The sequence below is a fragment of the Trachymyrmex cornetzi genome, unplaced genomic scaffold (genome assembly GCF_001594075.2).
Source record: "Trachymyrmex cornetzi isolate Tcor2-1 unplaced genomic scaffold, Tcor1.1 scaffold272, whole genome shotgun sequence".
NCBI lineage: Eukaryota > Metazoa > Arthropoda > Insecta > Hymenoptera > Formicidae > Trachymyrmex > Trachymyrmex cornetzi.
In genome coordinates this window covers 671,947-692,758 of record NW_017297394.1, presented here as the reverse complement: position 1 = coordinate 692,758, position 20,812 = coordinate 671,947, and the positions used below count along the sequence as shown (strand labels likewise).

Genomic DNA, 20,812 nt, shown 5'->3' with positions numbered 1-20,812 from the left:
CTTCTCTCATAGAATTTCGGGAGTTTAAATGGCCGTGCGACTTGAGTTCCGTTTTCCCGGACGGCTCAGAATAACAGAGATTAAAACGCCATGATTTGGCGCTGATATTCGAAATATGCGCGCGCAAAAACTCGCCGATTGTCAAAATACGACACCGGAAAAGCCCGGTGTTTTTATCCGGCCGGCAGTGAAAAAAGAAATGAAAAAAGATGTGACGCGCAACGGGAGATAAAGAGCCGTTCATGTCGGTGAGACACACCTACCCTGCGCACCCCAGAAACACATCGTCTCTTTTAAACCCGATACCCTTGAGCGCGTGTTTTAAGTAAACTAATACCTATCGGTTCTATCATGAGCGAAAGGAGGATGGCCAACCTGTGAGGATGGGTCGGGGAAAAAAATGGAATGTAAAGCGCCGCGTCGGATAAAACGGGCGGCCTTGCGCGTAGCGTAAGGGGTAGTTTACTACGAGCGTGTTAATTAAACAAAAAGCCACCCCGTATACCAAGCTAATTAGAGAGTGGCTCTCTTGTCCGCTCGCGCATTCTTCCCTTCAAAAATATTTTCCGGCTGCATGTTTGCTCGTGTTTTCGAGCCTTTTCCTCCGTCTCCACCTTCTCTTCACCCTTCTTCTGCCACTTTTTCGTATAGACCACGATGTTACTGCCATTTTTTCCCCTCTTTTCATCTAGCATACTTCATTCTCCTCTTCCCTCGCGAGAGGTATTCGAGACTTTACGGGCGCCAGTCTCAGTTTTCGTGTATATCAACGCCAGTACGATAAACGCGTGGTAAACAAATATATAGATTGAAAACGGAGTAAAACGCGGAGAGAGAGAGAGAGAGAGAGAGAGAATGAGTGATGTAAAGATAGAATTTAAAAAAGAAAAAAATACTGATCAACACAGTTTCCAATTATGATATAAAAATGCATTACAAATAGAATGAAAAAAAAAATAGTTGACGGTATTGCAAGTAACATAATAAAATTACATGCTACAAAGAGAAGTATAAAAGTATAAAAGTGTAAAGAAGAATATTTTGAACTCTTATAAAAGACGCAAAATATGTTTTTCAATTGCAATTTGCGTTTACAGCTTACCAAACTTTAACGTAAGAGTCATTCTTCATGGATTTATTATCGATTCCAAACGGGGCCTAAAAATGCGAAAGTATTAATCAAGTGATCAATATTACATTTGTCCGAATTCCCCGCGAGATCTCCGTTTTATTAAAACGCACCGTTTAAGAGACGACAAGATAAATCGCAAAAAGTCGCTTATGCTATTAATCAACGAGAGATTTCCGTTTACCGTGCCAGTTTCACGACTCGGAACCGTCGAAGCGGGCGAGATATATCGGCCTAAGCGGCCCGGGCCCGGGGCGCCTAATTGAAAATAGGTGCTTTAACCTAAATGCGCTATACAACGGGTGCGTTTCACTCGATTTAAGTACTCGGTTTGGCGGCGGTGGCAGATTTAGGGCGTGAACGGAGTAACCGCGATTAGAATCCGCTAACGCGGCCGCAAACAAACACCGTGAACAGATACACGAAGCGGCCGTTCGTCGAGCCTGCGCCTGTTGAGATGCGAGGAGGAACAGAGAGAGAAATGGCCGGTGAGAGAATCAGCTGGAGTGAAACATCTGCGATCGGATTAGTGGCGGACATCGGCAACACTTCCGGATGATTAGGCTGATGCCACCATTGATCCTAAGTCTGCACTTACAGCTGCATATCAGCTCTATATAGAGAGTACGCAGTCCGCCCGCGTCGCTAACAATTCACGGCTATGGGAACGGTGGGAATCACACCATTCTGTCCTTCACCTCCGAAAATGTTCTCCTAGCACGTACAACATTGTACAAATATTTATTCGCGATGGTCGCCCATCTTGTTCTCCTAAAGGAATTTCTTCTTAGACACGCGTTAAAGACGATGAAACTACGTGCTGTTGATTCTCTACTATGGAATTTTCTTCTCTTTCTGTATGTTGTGTTTATACTGTTGATAATAAGTTCTACATACATATATGCATATACAATACTTTGTAATTACTTGGAAATACTATAATAAATATGAGATAATAAAAATGTTAATACTATCTATATGTAGATTTTTTCTTTTTAACTAAAAGAATGATCTTTTCTGATATTGTTATGTAATGAAAATATCTTGAAATATATGGACAAAACTTCTTCAAGCAAAATTAAGATATTAGATTAAAATTTTAGATGAATTTGAATATATAAAATTTTAAGTTTTTCTTCTAAAATTTCTTTTTTCTTTTTATGTTTGTGGAATCAAGAAAAGAAAATTAAGAGCTATTTATTTTAAATATTAAATTTGAAAAGGTACTTGAGAACTTTCATAAAATAATTATTTTAACAAGTGTCATACTAAAAATTGAAAAGAATTTCTTTAAAACAAAATTAAACTTATCTAGAAAATTGAACAAATCTCATTTAACAATTTCAAAATTTATGTAATACTTTAACATTTGCAAAAAATATCTTTTAAGAAATCATTTCGACAAAAAGAGAGAATTCTCTAGTTTTTCTAGACAATAGGTCTTTACTAAATTTGGTTTTTTTTTTTACAAATAATGAATAATAAACAGGCAAAACAAACGCAGTGTACTTTCCATTACGTGTACAGCACATAATAGAAAATAGTCTCTCTTGAGCGTTAAAGCGAAAACAAGAAGCGATTCAATGTTCTTTGACGCTTGACATACTATATAATCGCAGATGAATCCATGGCATTCGGAGACAAAAGAGATGGGCCGTGAGAGAGCAGGAGTGCGTAATCCCTCGGAGCTCGGAAGAAAAATAGCGACGCGACTACGGGATGGGTAGGTGAGAAAGAACGAAGCGGAAGGATAGTACGGCACGGAGCGGAACGCTCTGTCCGCTCTGTCGCAGTGCCGTATATTCCGCCGCCGCGCCGGTGCGGTTGTACACGCGACGCCACTTTAACCCAGAGTCGTTCCAACACCCTTTGTCCCGCACCAACCCCCCGCGCCCCACTCTGTCGCTCTCTGTCGTCCGAGTAAACTATATAGGCATGGACCTACGGACCAGTGTATTTCGGTACGGAGGCACTAGACCTCGGTAGATGGTGTTTTCCTTCTCGCATTCTCGTCCTCCTTTCGCCTTCCTAGTCCCCAGTAGAGATCGGTAAGAGAGAGAGAGAGAGAGAGAGAGAGAGAGAGAGAGAGAGAGGAAAAGAAAGAGAGAAGGAGAAACCACCTCGTCTTCTTCTTGTTTTTCATTCTCATTTCAGACCTCTCTCGGAGGGGGGAACGAATGATAGTGATTCCTGTGCCAAGAGCTACTCGTTCGGGCCAAGCACAACTTGGCCGAGGCACAATCGAGTGAAAGTCGCGTCGCGTCTTTCGCCAAGGGGTGGCTTCCGGAGCGCGCGCGTGAGGTCTACCTTCTCTAGAAGGGAGAGAAAAAGAAAGAGAGGAAAAAAAAACACTTAACTCGAGCGGAGTGAAAGTCGGAGGAACAGTAGAAAATAAGGACAAATTGACTGTCCCGGGATGGATGGAACGAAGAATTCACTTCGGTACGGATTGCGCGGCACGGAGAATAGTGGCGGTGAGAGTACGGTGACAGAGTGCTGATCTTAGATTGTGGACGGGATGAGACTTACGAGGAACAGACGGTCGCTACTCAGAGCTGCATTACGAGATAAATGTTCGCGCGGTAGGTAAGTCGCGAACGAGTGATAAGCCGATAAGCGACGCGATTAATCGCGGTGTGACGATCGGAGAAGCGATTGAATTGGCCATTTCGAAGAGAATGGTAATAACGTTGACGCTAACGATCGTAATTATTCGCGTAATAATTCATTTATCAAAAATGAACAACTTAAACTCCTCATTTAATTAAGAGATGCTATTAATAGTTTAATACTTTGATCGAAGGGGAGTAAATTGATAAATGTAACGAAAGGTTTAGAGCGTTAATTGCAGTATATATCTACATCTGTGATTGTTGCGTTGATTAATATCTCGTAACGTCGTGATACCGCAACAGATGTCAAAGCTCACGATTGTAGCGATATAATCGGTGTGATGAAATCATCCGCGGGATCGGCCAACAGTCAAACGCGCTCGACAATCATTTACTTTAACTGATCGATCAAATCGATTTCCAACTTCGTTAACCCATCATAATGGATATATTGCGCATGCCGCAATATATGCGCATGTATAATTAGACATAGTTTTAAATCGACATCGTTCATCGAGTAGCGGCGTAACGAGCAGGCGGGTGGGCCAGCTATAGGGAGCGTACTTTCGTTTTGGCTCCAGAACTGTTCAATTTCCGCGGGTTGATTGAAATGAAATAATCATTATTGTTCGTACCATGATCATCTACGATACGCGGTTCCATCGCGCGCCACAACGGCCTGGTATTTATAATGACCATTGTTTCCGAACGTATACGAAATTTCCATAACTGGTAATTCGATTGTCGCGGTGTAACCGCGTTTACAATTTGCGCGGGAATAACATTTCCCGTGTATTCCCGGCGAGTTTGTGTGACTAACTGTCCGGCGAAAGAAAAAACGAGGGAAAAACGAAAAAGAGAAGAGTTTCTATTGGCACGAGACGAGAGAGAAGCTTGCGACTTCCCCGAACGTGATCGTATCATCGTATGGCAAAGAGACTTGCCTCGATCGCGCGCGTTTCCACCTTGATAATCGTGTCGATAATGATCGACGATACGAACACGCCGCTCCATCTGAAACGTAATTGCCGATAACGTACAGCCGCCCCCGCGCTTTAATATTTGCTTTCCGGCGAACGGGACGATAGCCCGAAGGAGTATCCGTGAACCTGCGCGTAATGAAGGAATTTATGACGCGAATTGCTCGATGAAAATATATTGCTATCGCCTCGCGGCGGTCAGATATGCCCTTCCGCTCTTCCTCTGTCTCTCGTGTATCGATATGGCCTTTTTTTCTTTCACTGCCGCGTTTTAATCGACATAAATTCTAATTACGTTGCCGCGCGATGCGTTTTCTCGAAATCCCTTGGATTCCATTTGTTGTCCGAGTTGTTACACGCTCTCGCAATATGCTGCTCGCGAACTAATTCGCCCTGTCCGACATTCTGGCATCGTTGCCGTCGTCGTTGTCGTCATAACTGGGCGTTGTTTCACATGACCGATTTATTAACGGTCGACGCACGTGTTCACGGGAAGGGAACTTTCGTTTCTAAGAATATTATTTTGCGAACGACGATTATGATGACGACAACTTGCTTGTCGACTTGGGTGTCGTCATTCTGACAAAATTAAGCGCCACGCATTTACGAATATGTGGCAAATACAATAAGATGGCACCCGGACACCCGAGAATCCAGAGACGTCGGCACGATGAACGACGATCCGCCCGGTTGATCGAGGTTAATCTCTCGAGTATCAACAGCTGTCTGAACATAAACTTGACTTGGGAGGCAGACAGCTTCAAAGGTTCCTTCTATTATTTTAACCTTTAAGCATGTAGGTAATTTAAAGATATGCAAGTTGGTAGGTGGGATGGTCAAAATAATTCCAAAAAAATTTAATTTTATAATTATAAGTGACTGATTGATAGTAAAGTGGAAAATTTATAAATTCGAGGACTATTTTTTCGCCGAGGAAGACTCCAAAGTGGGTTGAAACGTTCGAACAATTATTATTAAGCGAAATTAGACTTACTATTGTAAATAATTTTACGCTCTGTTTACTGCGTGGCACTCTCAAAAGTCTTGTTCTATTATTTTTGTCAGTTTCGAGAGTGTGTGTGTGTGTGTGTCTAAGATTATTTTATTTTTTTATTCATAATCATATTTTTTATTAGTATATTATAGTTAAATTTGCATTAGTTATATCCTTATAAGATACAATTGTAAAAATAATAAACTTTAAGGTTTATAGGCTTTTTATTTTTCTTATCCAGAACAAGATAGAAAAAAAACTAAATACCTAATAAAGGTGCTATGATCATCTCATTTATCTATTTAAAGATTAATGACAATTTTATCATTCTTAATTCAAAACGTCAAAAAACTATGAAAAAATGTGTATACTTTTAACCGTTTATAAGCAATTTTTTTCATTCTATCTTTATGATTGCATAATATATTTTACGTGGAATCTCCTTTCGGTTCGTTTAAATGAATCTTTCTTTTTTTATACCGCTGCAATTCTGCATTTCCAGTCCGCAGTTATTGTTGTGTAGGAGAATACGCGGATAAAATTTGCAAGATTCTTTTGCTCCCTGCTAGTTATGGACCGCGAGAATCGGGATCTTCATTACGTGTCTCATTCTTTGTTGCAGACCGGAAACAGTTACAAATCGCCAGAGGAATCGCCGCACACGGAGCACGGCAGACTGAGGTGAGTGAAAACAAACCGCGCGCCGTCGTGCCGTTGCAACCGCGCAACAAAGCCGAAGAAATAACAAATGCAACTCCAGCAAGGTTATTACCGAGGAAAACAGGCACTCGGATAAAAATGCGAACTAGTCTCGGCGACGCGAACGGTAGATTCTACTGTCACGATAATCAAAATGCCTTTAGAAAGAGCGATGCGTGCTTTTTAAATTGTGAATTTTGTAATTTTCTCGGACACATATTTACAAAACGTTAGGTGTACGTGCATAGAAATTGATGATTAATCCGTAATTATCTCGAATCATAAATAGAAAGAGGGCAAGAATTAATGTATCGGAAATAATTATAACAAATTTTCCGCGTCGTTTCTCTAGGTTCAGTAATTAACCGCGAAATATATGGCAAGTATAGGACACTGCTAAGACTGTTTGACGTAATCCCAAGCGCAGGTGAATCGTGCCAAGAGTCCGACAGCGAAAGATAAATTTCAGAGTACGCTTTCCTCGACCGTCCAATATGCGATTTGTGACGCGTATCGTCCGTAAGTTGCGCACGGAGTCAACACTAAAACTGCTGGGCGAATTCTTGCGATACTTGAGACATTGCCAGGTCGATGTCGTGCAAAATACGCTTTGCAAAAACGAAAACTAAGACATATGACGCGAGATGAGATGGTGGCCTGACGTGGCACAGATCGACTTCTAATGCGGGCCGCAGTCGCTATCGTTAATCCTGACTGGTGATTACAGGATGCGATCATTCTTCCAAACGACGTTATTAAACATCAGAACGATCGCGAAACTTACGTAATTAAACGATCCATCATTTGTTTAACAACGCTTAAACGGCAACCGATCGCTGGAACAGCCTGCTCGCGACGATAGTAAAATTTAGTGCGGAATATAGATCAGTCGACGATTTTTTAAAATCTTTTTTAAATACACGATTATTAAATAACTCAAAAAATAATCACAATAATAATAACGGTTCCAATAATTACAAAATTAAAACAATACACAATAGGGCTAAGAACCAACTCAGGGTAACATTTGAGTAATAATATTATTGTAAGCAAACTTCTATCATACATACAGACGTTTCGACCCCTATCGAATCCTCCTCAACGTTAAAAAATAAATTTTAAAGTTACCGGTAACTACCAAAAATGTTCAATATATCAAATAGTCTCATGATTACTCGCATATTGGTACTACTAATTATGGCATTAAAACGGCCTAGATTCTCTCGGCTTCAGAACTTGTAGCTCGTATGTTTTAGACGTCAAAATTCATAATCAGTCCAAGATGCCGTGGGCTTCATCTCAAATTTACAATTCAATGGCCCAATAAGAATTACAGCAATAACGTTGAAGTCATCCTTCACACTCTGCTAATAATTCGAAGTCACAAAAATTGAAACTAGCATTACATCTCTGAGTTAGACAGTGTTAAGATCCTTTCGATATCACTGTGTTATCATTATATGCAATTATATAGTTTCAATTTTTGCGACTTCGAATTATTAGCAAAGTGTGAAGGATGACTTCAACGTTATTGCTGTAATTCTTATTGGGCCATTGAATTGTAAATTTGAGATGAAGCTCACGGCATCTTGGACTGATTATGAATTTTGACATCTAGAACATACGAGCTACAAGTTCTGTTGAAGCCGAGAGAATCTAGGCCGTTTTGATGCCATAATTAGTAGTACCAACATGCAAGTAATCATGCGCCTATTTGATATATTGAACATCTTAGGTAGTTATCGGTAACTTTTAAATTTATTTTTTAACATTGAGGAGGATTCGATAGGGGTCGAAACGTCTGTATGTATGTAGAAGTTTGCTTACAATAATATTGTTACTCAAATGTTACCCTGAGTTGGTTCTCAGCCCTATTGTGTATTGTTTTAATCACAATAATATTACAAACATGAAAATATCAAATAATCTGAAAATATCAATTCCCGAAATAAAAATTTAAACGCTCCAAAATGCCGTTCCATAAAAACGGTGGATAGAAAAAGTATCATCGCGCACGTTTTGCTAGTGTAGGTAGGAAGGATTTTACTGAACTAAGGAAATCTCATCCGCTATGTTCCATATCGGTGATGGCCGGTATATTCACGTCTCGTAACTGTGATACCCATTCCTTCGGCTGTTCTAAAAATGCGGTATCCTAGTATCGTTTTGCACCACTATCCGCTGCACCGGCTCGACATGCACGCTCGTCTACATTCGAGTCGAAATTCATTAAATTCATCAAATTCCGAAAAGTATTCTATCACGTTAAAAATGTCCTCGTACGAATTTAATGCGTTTATATCCTTCGATTTTTTCTTGATGCAAAAAATGTAGTGTATTTTAATTTAAATCAATTTTGTCTATATTTATATGTATATGCGAAGATTTTATTCTACACGGAGAGAATTTTTTCTTAAAGTTTATCCTGAAAATATGATAGTTAAGGGACAACGTTGTGTATTTCGAAGAATTTTAATGTAAATCTCTCTCATTCATTAATAAAACTATAATAAAGTATAAAATAAGTTTAATTACTTTTATTGAAGTGCATGGTAAAAATCTTTAAAATATTGTATTGTACCACAACTACCGTATTTTCAGGGTAAATTTTAAAAGAAAATTCTCTCCGTGTATTAATGAGAAAATAGTTTTTAAATATAGCAATAAAATATTTAATAGTGTTAAGGATATTATATATATATATTAGGGATATTATATATATTGCATCGAGAAATTGGTTAAATGATATATAAGATATACAAATTTTTCGAAAACCGTCCACTGTAAAATTTACCGCGACTAAATTCGATTTATTTCGTACGAAGAGGAGAAGCATGGCAATTGCCGAATATTCATGCGTCTGGCATGCAATTTTTCCTTTTTTTTATTATGTACCGGTCGAAAAAGTTAGCCAGCCGAATGAACAATCAGTCGGCAAGATCTAAAATCAATTGACAGCCTGTCGCACGTGCAACGCGCTTTTTTCCATAGCCATATTATGTGATGCTAGAATTGATCCAATTCGAAATCGAGCCAACACATTAAATCTACCTCGTTCGACTGAAATGCGCATCCATCTTGCGTTACGAGCGACGGCGCTATTTCCCCGCTCGATTGCGATACTTTTAATGGAGAATCGGAGCGTTTCGTGTCGGCGGTAATGTAACTTCGACGGAAGCCGGAGCAGACGGGAACGATTATCTTTCATTACACCTGCGATTCCCAGGTACAATGTGTTCCAATTAATTGGCTTGGATGAGGGGCGTGGAGATAACGGATAAACGTGCATATCAATGATGGATATATCGCACTTTTTTATGGTTACCAGTTTCCGCCAATTGATATTGTTACGACATTAGCGTCAATTTATTGAATAATAAAAGTACGGAATGATACTGAAAAAAACTGCAATGTTCATAGAATGGCAATAAAAAGATAAACATATCGTTATAATCTACTTTTTGTTCTCAGATTCTACGGTGATTAAAATTTAAGTGTAGCGAATAATAGAGAGAAAAAGAGAGATAATCGTATCTGTTAATTCGCTGGGAAGTAAATTATGCGGGACATATTGATAGAATTCCGTATGACGAGTGTCTCTCTCCATATAGATTAAAGATATAATATCTTTCAGAATATGTGATTTATAATTTTGAATTGGATTGACATTTGACGATGGAGCGGCTTTTATAGCTCATAGACGACGTCGTTAATGGCGCTTGTGGCCGTAAGAGCCGAAGAATCAATATTGTTCAAGTTCGTCGTATTGAGGAGGATAGTAAAACTTTACGTTCAAATTTAAGGAGAAAGAAACCACTGTTATCAGGCACGCGATAAAATACCGCAGCGGTGGTTCGCAATCGTCTATTACGTCGTCGACCAGGTGATAAATGAATGAATAGAAGAACCTTACAAGACTCCGCAATTCTTGTCTCTACCAGCTTTTTCAAGTGAAAACCTCTCGTCGTTCGTTTCTTCGTTTTTATACATAAATTCGATGCGATGGAGTTAATTGATCGATCGCTAACGTATTCTCTCCCAATATAGGGCGAGTTTTAAAATCTCCGATATTTGCGCAAGAATATTTCTCATCGAAACGAGCAACGGAATAAAAGAGAAAAAATGTTTAATAACACTGTTCAATAACTAAATTTTGTCCAAAGTGCAATAGTACATTTCTGTAAGATTTTTTTTCATGTTATAAACATGATGTTATTGTTGGTAAAATTAACGTAGCGGGATTTTGAATATATTAAAGTGATTAAAGTGAAATGGATAAAAAGTGATGCTTTTGGCCATTTCCAACATTTTTTTACGATAAAACAAAATATTATTTCTAAATAAAGTCCAGGATGTCTAAAAATACAATTATAAAAATACAAAAAAACTTTTAAATGAATTTTAATTTATGATTGTACGATTTATTTTCATCAAGTTATTAGACTGGTCGAATTTTAAACTTTCTGTATAATTAAACAAAGTTCAACAAAAATTATTTTTCTTTTTCTTTAAAGTGCTATAGTACAATGTACACACCGAATATTTTCTCGCGCTGAACACAATTCCATCGTTAGAATTTGCATAGCATATCAGGATTTTTAGTAAATTGGGACGAAGTAAACCAAAAACACCCTAATTTACTAAAAATCTTTATGTGTTACGCAAATTCTGAGGACGGCATCGCGTTCAATGCGAATAAATCTTTGGAGTATATATCTACTATAACATTTCGAAGTTTATTAAGGAGATTGTAAGGCAAATGCAATATGTTAAGAACTACTTGAAAAAATTACACACTATTCTAAATTTCATTTAATAATAATACAAAAAAAAAATAGAAACAATTGACCATCTGGATCAAAAGTTATTTAAATAAATAGTAATATTTTTTTAATTTGTACTCTAATATAAATATATGAAAATGTAAATATTATAAAATAATGATAAAAATCTCAATTTTTTTTATATTTTTGTAAAGTTATCTTGAGATGCAAACATTAATTGTTCAGTAAATAAATAAAATTTGTTATTTGTTATAAACTAATGGTGAATCTCAATGAAACTTTGCATAAGTCATGTTTAGTACTTAATATATTTATATAAAAACATTTAGATTTTTCTTATTATTTTAACAATTTTTGTTTATAACAATAAAATTAATAACAGATAAAATAAATAACCTATAAAAATGTATTGCTCAATAAAACCTGAATGTTATGAACACAACTTTCACATGTATGTAGTTTGTTTAAAGCGAAAATATTAATATATGTGTTTTATGCACTTACAACCTCCTTAAACAGTGTAATTATACAGAAATTCTAACATAAGATTCAAACAGCCAATTTGATAAAAATAAATTGTATGACCATGAAATAAAATTTATTTAAAAGTTCTTGAATTTTATGAGCTGTAGACTTTATTTAGAAACAAAGTTTTATTTTGCCATAAAAAAATGTTAAAAATGGCCAAAAATGCTATATTTTGCCCATTTTATTTCAATTAATTAAAAAAAATCTTAGGAAGTACTATTGTACTTCGGAGAGAATAAAAAATGCTTCTTTGTCGAATAGTGAAATTATTTGTCGTGAAAAGACTCTTGAATCTTCATAAATAGACAATTAAATGCAGAAATATATCGCGAGGATACTCGGTTTCTCTCTGACTGATTTCTGGTTGCAAGTTATTATAATTTAACAATCGCGGTGTTGCTCGGTTGCGGGGCTGTTTAGGCGTACCTACCTACCTACCCACCGCGTTATCAAATCTCCTCATTCGCGGGGGCGTGTGAATCGTCCGTAACTTCGCATCGACCGCGTTCATACGCGCGCTTATACCTACATTCTGACGAGAGACAGGGGAAAGGGGGAAAGCTCGAAATGTGCGAGGCGTGAAATGCCAACTAGCGCAACAACCATCCGCGAGTCACAAGGTGCGAGCGTGTCAAATTCGCGGGCCATATTGCGGTATTGCGGCCAAAGGCGCCGCACGCCGTCAGCGCTTATGTCTGTTCGTTATATATAAATCTCTCGTTTGTATTCAATCCGCTGACGCTTATTTTATGACAGCGTACCCGATGCGATTTCCCGATAATCCCAGTCACTCCTACCCTCGCACGCTGCTGACGGATAATCCCTTAAGTGCTGCACAATTTTCTCACACCTTGTAAGCCCTGTGTATCACGAGATTTTTATCTGTCGTATAGATATGAGAGTACAAATATGATGTGAATATCATATCACTTTCGAACGATTTAGATTGAATTCAAATATTGAATCTCAACTCAGAACACGCGATTGAATATGATTGCGTGTCATCCATCATATTATAATTTTATAAAAGAAGATAAAAATTATTTAAAAATTAAAGAATTGTTTTTATCTTTTATAAAATAGTAAAAATAAAATATTTTATCGGTTTTTCTTTTTAAAACCGATATATATATGAAAAATATATGAAAATGACCAAATGTTGCTCATAATTAGCAATGCCAAAGTTAACACATCGCGGGAGAATTTGCAGATGAGAAAATACGCCTAGCGACCACTCGACTCTTTCAAAGTTATAGTCGCTCCACGCCAATGTACGTAATTGGCTGCCGATGCCACGAACTTTTAATTGGTTCGAGCCGTCCGTTTCGGCATCGGTCCGATGATTTTTCATCCTCATTCGGTTGGAAATCGGCGTCAAAAATAATAAGTGATGTGCCGCAGTGGGTCGACCCTTGCAATGAGATCAGGTTAATCAGATTTTCGCAAGAAATGCGCACAGGGATGTTAGCGGGTTAATTAATGCCGCAGTGCCAATTATACGCGCGCGCACGTAATTAATAACGAAATATTAATGACAATGGGCCGCGTAATAACAACTAGAAAATTTACAAATGCCACTCGTCGAGCATTAACGGATCATCGTTGATACGACGGCCGACGGACGAGACGATAATCATTACCAGGCTTTTGTTGTAATAACGGGATTATCATCTCGTTATCAAGTGGTGTTTTTCAATTCGCGATCGATGGATGGACGGATGGAAATTAATGAGTTTGCACGCGCGCGCGCGCGCGCTCTTATCTGTGCTACTCGTTGATTCAGGTAACCAAAGATCGGTCCTTGAATTCCTCTCCAAAGCCGAGTATCTATCTGTAGATACCTTAAATCGGTCGATCGGATTGAAAGAAAATATCATGATATTATTTTAAGCATCATTTCGCACCTTCGGTAGCTACTTCGTCCTTCCTTTGAATTATCTTTTCTTCTTTTAGTATATATATATATATATATATATATATATACTTCCAAGAAATTGCTATATTTAATAATAACTACACGAAAGTGTAGAGTCCGTTTTATTGAAATAAAGAGATTTTACATTTTGTACTTGTTACAAATAAAAAATCATAAATAAAAAATACGAGACGTATTCTATTTATATAATTTCTTGTATATATATATATATATATATATATATAGGATTTTTTTCTAGATAGAATTTAGTTCTCTTCGCTGTTTTACTGTTTTACACCATAGATATGACTTCATATCATAACTTTATGACTTTATTTTTACAAGAGCCATTTCGCCCTGTGAGTATAGACTGTGTAAATCACCGTCGTACTATCGGTCATTCGCAAATACGTGCGATTGCTGTTCTATATATGTAACACACATTTTCCACGCATATTTGCCGTATAGTCGGTACAACGTAATTGAAGCATTCAAAAGTTTTTGGACCCTCGCTCGACGCGTTACATCTGTCGACTGTGTTCGTGAGTTCATATTTATTTTGCAAAGTTACGCACGACGATATTGTTTCATCTATCCAGAATTGGAATCCCGCTGGAATACGTTTCCGCTGCGAGTGTTTTAATTAAAACGTTTTAATTTTGGACAACTTTTGGGATAAACGTAAACCTATAACTCGACATCAGTAGCGTCCACTGTCGCTATATCAGAAAATTCCTGATAAACCAATCATAGCCAATATGTATGTACCGAAAAATGCACGAAAAGCGTCAAAATTAACTAGCTGTATTAAATTATCAATCTGCCATAGCGCACAAATCGTATCTTTTTTACTTTAGGCGAAAATTGAACGCAAAGTAAACAATATATCCGATGCATCTGTTGGATCGTTACACGGTCTGTATCACCTGTCATAAATTTATGATTTAACAAGAAACTAAAATTAGCATAAGACACGTTTTACCGTCGTCGACAATGCGAATACTATGCGGGACACGTTTACCGGATTAGCTTTCAAGTCCGTCTTCTGGCTTACCGCCAACGCAAATACGACGACTTTCACTTCTGTATTCGAGACTCCATGATTTTCTTTAGTTTTCGTCGTGCGATAGAGATCGACCTCGAAGACTAATCTTAACATTTTATCAAGATGGTATATGACAGAAAATAGGTATTCGTGTCTTTGTTTTTGAAAACCTTTTGCAACGTGAAACTTTGTGTATGCGTATATCTGTACGACTTGAAATAGTTTATTGAAATTAACTCGAAATATTTAATTGTATTCGCATACGTGAATATTACTGAGAGAGAGAGAGAGAGAGTATTAATAAAATAAAATCGTTTCAATTTGAATGAATCTCGAATTATTTGTAACATATCTAAAATATCTTCGTACTTCATAATTGGAGACAATTTAAAAAAATTTCCTGTCGAAAGTTTTAAAAAGATGTTTTATTTGATTTAATGGATTTTGTTTGACTAGTAAATTCATTAAAAATTATCTATAGAGCGTACAAGTCGACAAATAATAAACGCGGAGGGCGTTTACCCATCGATACTACGGTGGCTTGCTTCCAAGTTAAACTCGACAACTTTCCCGAATACGATGCTAGTATAATAGTCTTCGCGTCGCAGGAACTATGGTCGTGAGGATGAACAAAATGTAATTTCGACCATATAGGTACTGACGTCGTCCTGATAACAAGAATAAACGATATATGGTAATTGCCTCCATCTTTGCCTTAAATGTAGTCAACGCATTTAAAGTTATTTATAGAGATATTTAACTAACATTTCTTTTAGCTAAATCTTCTTTCAATAAAAATATACCACAAGTATTCTTAGATCGTTATTATAAATTATCGGTTCTCGTTACATTGTTCGTTCGTGAAAACGCTTACTGTCAGTCGCTTTTGTGCAATAAAATGCTAATATAAAAAACTCATACTTGCGGATCAGATTGTTATCTGATGATTCGTTAGACAGGTTTCTTCAATATATAATTCAAGTATATAATTGTTATTATCGGGCTATCATACAGTTGTTATCTATCGAATGACACAACGCCGATACTCGCCAAGCTCGTCTCGCTAGAGTGTATCCAATTTCCCTAGTGGTGCGATTTCACGTCGGGAAATAGCGTATTTCGCAAACAGCGAATTTTTACACGGAAAGCCAGCCAGCCAGCCACCGCACCAGCTTTTCTCCGGTCCGGGAAACTCGAGAACTTGGCGGATAAACTCGCTGTACGCGCGACGTCGCGTGAAAGAACGCGGGCCTAGCTTGGCAGTATCATCTCGACATAAAATATGGATTATTCCGGATATTCGGCAAACAAGTCGCGATGCAAGTTTGCCGAAGTTTGACGGGGAAAACTTTTTCCTTTTGCGGTTCCGGTAATTATCGAATTGTTTGGCGTTTCGAACCGTCAATTTTGAGGCGGAATGGCACTTTTAATTCATTCAGCATCGATCGATCGCGTCTTTAAGTTCTCGCGTAAATTTTCCAGATCCCTTACCCTGGCCAGCTCGTTATCGGGTCATCGTTGAAATACTTTCTTTAGAACCGACAGCATATCGACGAATTATGACCGAAATATTACTTTATTCGAAATATCAATTTTTGAACTGGATGTCTGTGCGTTGAATGACGTAAATTATTCGTCAGCCGTCACGTCACCGTCACGACGGTGGGAGAAACCGTACTATTATTCTCGAAATTTTTCAACGTTTAACTGTCTATTCATTCACACGCGCGAGCGCGGGTCTCTGGTTGCTTGCTAATAGATCGGGATCGATTTGGCGGCCGTTCTCGATGCGTCGATATTAATCATTTTAATCGAGCTATTGTTCGAGCAACGAGAACGTCGGAGTAAAGAGCGATTACGTTAAGCCCTTAATCGATCGCGTTACCGTTATTTGAACGATCAGCATCATCGTCGCGATATTATTATCCGGAGCTGGATAGTGCGTGCGCGCGCGTACGGACGGACGTGCGGATTGACGTTTCGTTGTTGACCGCGGAATCACGCGAAATTTATATCGGCGAACATATTGTCGGGCAGCGCGGCGAGCCGATAGGCGATCGAGCATGTCGAGGAGGCATGGAAATAATTGTTATTGCCAGCGACAAGCCGCGTGCAACGTCGACGAGATTCCATTACATGCGAGAGCGGCGCATGATTTCGCGTTCGATCCACCCGGATGGAAGGTTCGATCTTTGACCGCCGTAACAATCCGTTTTCTCCTATCGTTCTCTATTTTTGTATATGGCGATCAGCTTGGTTACGGTGCATACCGCGCTTTTGTGATTCTAGCGTGGTTTACGCGAGTAAAAGCGTGTATTGGACTAAGCGGACAGATTAGAATGCTAGTTTCCGGCTAAAGCCAGAATTTACTAATAGTCTACGGAGAGAATCGTATATATCAGTGCCGTTAACTAGTTGCTATTACGAGACGTAATACTATTTGCAATTTCTACACACATAGCTGGTACCGCGAGCTCCGTCCTAACCAGCATCGTCGATTTTCTAAACTTTGTGCGAATTTATAACGCGGTCAATGGATTACAATTAATTTCCTTCCTGACGAGTAGACCATTCACGCCATGATTCGGTAATAAACGGGCGAAACTTTAAAAGGATATCAATGTTATTATAGTCGAGTCTAATTGAATACATAATATAAAAGATGGATAACATAATTTTCTTTATTAAAAATTTCTCATTAAAAATTATTTCATGTAAAGATGAACCGAGCGCGAACAACAGTTTAAACGTAATAATTTTTATCTCGTCTAATTTTTATTGTTATCTTTAATAATATTCAATTTTGCATGGTAATATATTGTCTGATTTGCTCTCTTGTGGAGAACTTGAAGCGTTTTTATTTGTTCCATTTCTTCCTAGCCATTGAAAACACATTTCCGACTTTCCTATGTCTACCTCTCCGACATATATGGAGAAAGACGTCAATATGCTGCAATCATGTGGGTACTGATTTTATTTGAATATTTCGAAATTGTCAGTCGAGATGTTTGAGTCAGAACAATGAAATAGGCTTCTGGACATGTCAAAGCGACAAATTACAATCTATACACAATTTTCCTTAGTCATAGAATCAAATATTCATCATCCATAAGACTCGTATCATACATTTCAAGATATAGATGAAATTGGAAGAGAATCACTGAGCTACGTGCTGACATACGTACGATCCGATTACATTTCGTATACAAATCACATACAAAGTAATCATGAGCTCGAGCTAGAACATCCACCTGTTTCTCCAGTCTTCTTCGATCTTCTTCAAACCAAGAGATATCCCCCATTCCATGATACTTGCCCTCTGCACATTCGTCTTTGTCTGTACGCGCGTGATTGTTTCTTTCCTCTGGACAATATCTGTTACCATCGGAATAAACCGTGAAAGAGAGGTTCGATGGTGGGTCGCAGATTTCTTTCCTTAGGTTACTCGCGGTTGCACGCTGCACGTGGGGCTGTACCCAAGAGAGTGAATAAGTGAGAGAGAAAGAGAGAAAAAGAATGACGAGAAGAGGGAGGGAAGGAGAGAACAAGGAAAAATGTGAAGAGTAGGCAGACGGGGACAAGCGGGGTAGAAGGAGGTATCTTCGCTCGCAAATGGACTCGGATAGGTGCTTTGTGCGAAAATGAAAAAGTCACGAAGGCGGAAGGTAAGGACGTACAATATATACGCATAGGCATAAATATGTGCGCCACGAGTGGGACAGAGGAGAAGAAGAGGAGGGGAAGTAGAAATAAATTCGTTGCACCCCGAGGACCGATATGATACGCCAAGAAAATATAGTACCGCCCTGGAAATCGATACTACTGTCAACCTGTCCGCATCCCCCGCCGCGTTGTGGCGGTTGTGTGATATGCGTGGAGGCGGTCGCGAAGAGCAAATTCCGTATCGTTATTCCAGCGAAATAATGACACAAAACACCGAACAGTATACGACTGTTTTAGAAATCTTTATTTTCAGAAATGTCGCTAATAAAATGATGACTAGTCAAAAAGAGAATGATAAAAGTAAGAAATTTGTTTCAAATTTAATCAGTTAAGATCATTTAAATATTTATTTGTAAGAGAAATGTGAAATTTATAATTGCTATAATTCGAACAATCATTTCGCTTGCCAGAAAAAGGATTCGCTTAATAGAAATTTAATTAATTAAGAATACTTTTATACATTTATCTGTAAGAGATGTATAAAATTTAAGATCGTTATAATTTCAACAATCGTTTCATTTGACAGAGAAGGCTACAAAACCTTGCAATAGTTTTCAAAATATTCAAAGTAATTTTCAAAATATCACACAGGGTTACATATTACAAATTTCGATATAATATTTCTATACGTTACATGCTGTCGTATTTCGATTCGCCATTCGGCTAATAAATCGGAGGAAACATTCAGTCGTAAAGAAAATGGAGTTGTCGCAAGTTCTGCACGCGGGAGGAAGGACAGGAAGAATTTGTCGCCACTCGAGTGCCATTTCCTTGGCGATATCGGCACGACGCGATGGACCGTTTGATAACCCACGTTATGCAATCGCCATTTTAGTATCCGTCCATATGTCGTAGAGCTTCACACACGGCTGTATGAATATGCAATATTTCTCAACTCCGTGGAGAAGTTACGCGTTGTACATTACAATGTGCGCGTATATATATATATATATATATATATATATATGTATATACACATATAAATATATATATTGTATATACATATTTACTTCTGAATAAACCAGACCTTTCATCTCCTGTGGCATGACTGCATGTATGCATGTATCTTCCTTCTTATGCCGCACTTACTCACGGCGAAGTGCAAAACGAGAAGTGTGGTGAGTTTCCGCCCGTGGAGGGATGACAATACGATTATTTATCTTGCACCTTTTGAAATCTTGATCCTAAATCACGCTTGAACCTCCGCATCGTCCGATCTGTTCTGATCTGTCCCGAGGCAGCCACGAACGTTCTATCCGAGAAAAGCCTTATCTTTATCGCGCATTTAGCGCTGAATGCGGCCGCATAATTCTAGATTTTGTTAATCTAATGGGAGCAGCATCATCAATGTAAATTTGGGATAAGCATTAAAAAACCACTCGAACGTAGTTAACGTGACAAACAGTTAGTTACGTGTATATATATATATATATATAAACATCAGCTGTAACATATTTGTTCTGTAGAAATCCAATTAATCTATTTTTTCCATTAGAAAATATTTTTTAATATTTATATATGAATATTTTTTGCGATTTATAGTACAGAGTGTATGAGGAAACTGCAAACATTTAAGGGCAATTAAATAAAGCCGACGAATTTATCAATAGAAGTCTTTATTAAAAAAAAAGCTCCAGTTATTTAGATTTAAACTGCAATAATTAACATTTGTATATTATCAATATATAAACTAGAACTTTTAACAAACTATTATTACATTATATTATTAGATACAAACAATCAGAGATTATCGCTACTCTAATGTACTGCAATAATATTCGCATTTATTCCGTGTTTGCAATTTCCCTATTCTCTTCTATATACATGAATGTAAATTTTCGAGCAAATATTTATGGAGTGAGTGTGTAACACCGCGAATGAGAAATCTACACGAATTAAAAGTTTTCTAAATAAAACTACTAGAATAATTTGATAAAAAACTTTACTTTGACATGAGAGACGGCGATGCATTTGTGTCTTCGAATAAAGAGATCATAGTAAAAGAACTGAGCTAAGAGTGAATACGGCGGAACAAACTTCGCGTTTTACCTAGCAGCGGTGCCTCTTAGAATTTCGACTGCCACAGAGAGCAGAGCGCACCAGGTGTCTACTCTTACTACGGAAACCCGACAGCATCGCTCTCGGAGACGGTGCGCACTCGTCTTCCGTTTCCGTCCCGATGCACAGTCGCGTTACTTTCTGAGCTCTTCTGCGTTTGATCAACTCCGAGCTTTTTACATCCGCAGCGATCGCGAATTGTACAAAGAGGAGACGGTCTCTATTTGTTCCCGTTCATCCCCTCCCATTTGCTCCCTTTTGCCCTATCGTGGAATTCTTCATTTCTCATTTTTCTCCGCATACCTATTCCCATATAAACGGCGGATGCCTCGTTCTGAAAATAAA

General features: G+C 38.1%; 1 protein-coding gene across 3 annotated transcripts in view; it reads left to right on the top strand.

The window, feature by feature from the left end:
• Nucleotides 1-3,297: 3,297 nt before the first annotated feature.
• Scgdelta (sarcoglycan delta) overlaps nt 3,298-20,812 on the top strand; it is an 87,889-nt gene continuing 70,374 nt past the window's right edge. Inside the window, exons 1-2 of one of the 3 annotated variants that reach the window (XM_018508838.1) lie at nt 3,298-3,711; nt 6,338-6,396. The gene's annotated coding sequence lies outside the window, so the exon portion shown is untranslated. Of the gene's footprint in view, nt 3,716-5,299; nt 5,488-6,337; nt 6,397-20,812 lie in introns of those variants that run through there. The other 2 variants (XM_018508837.1, XM_018508839.1) reach the window with 2 other exon arrangements.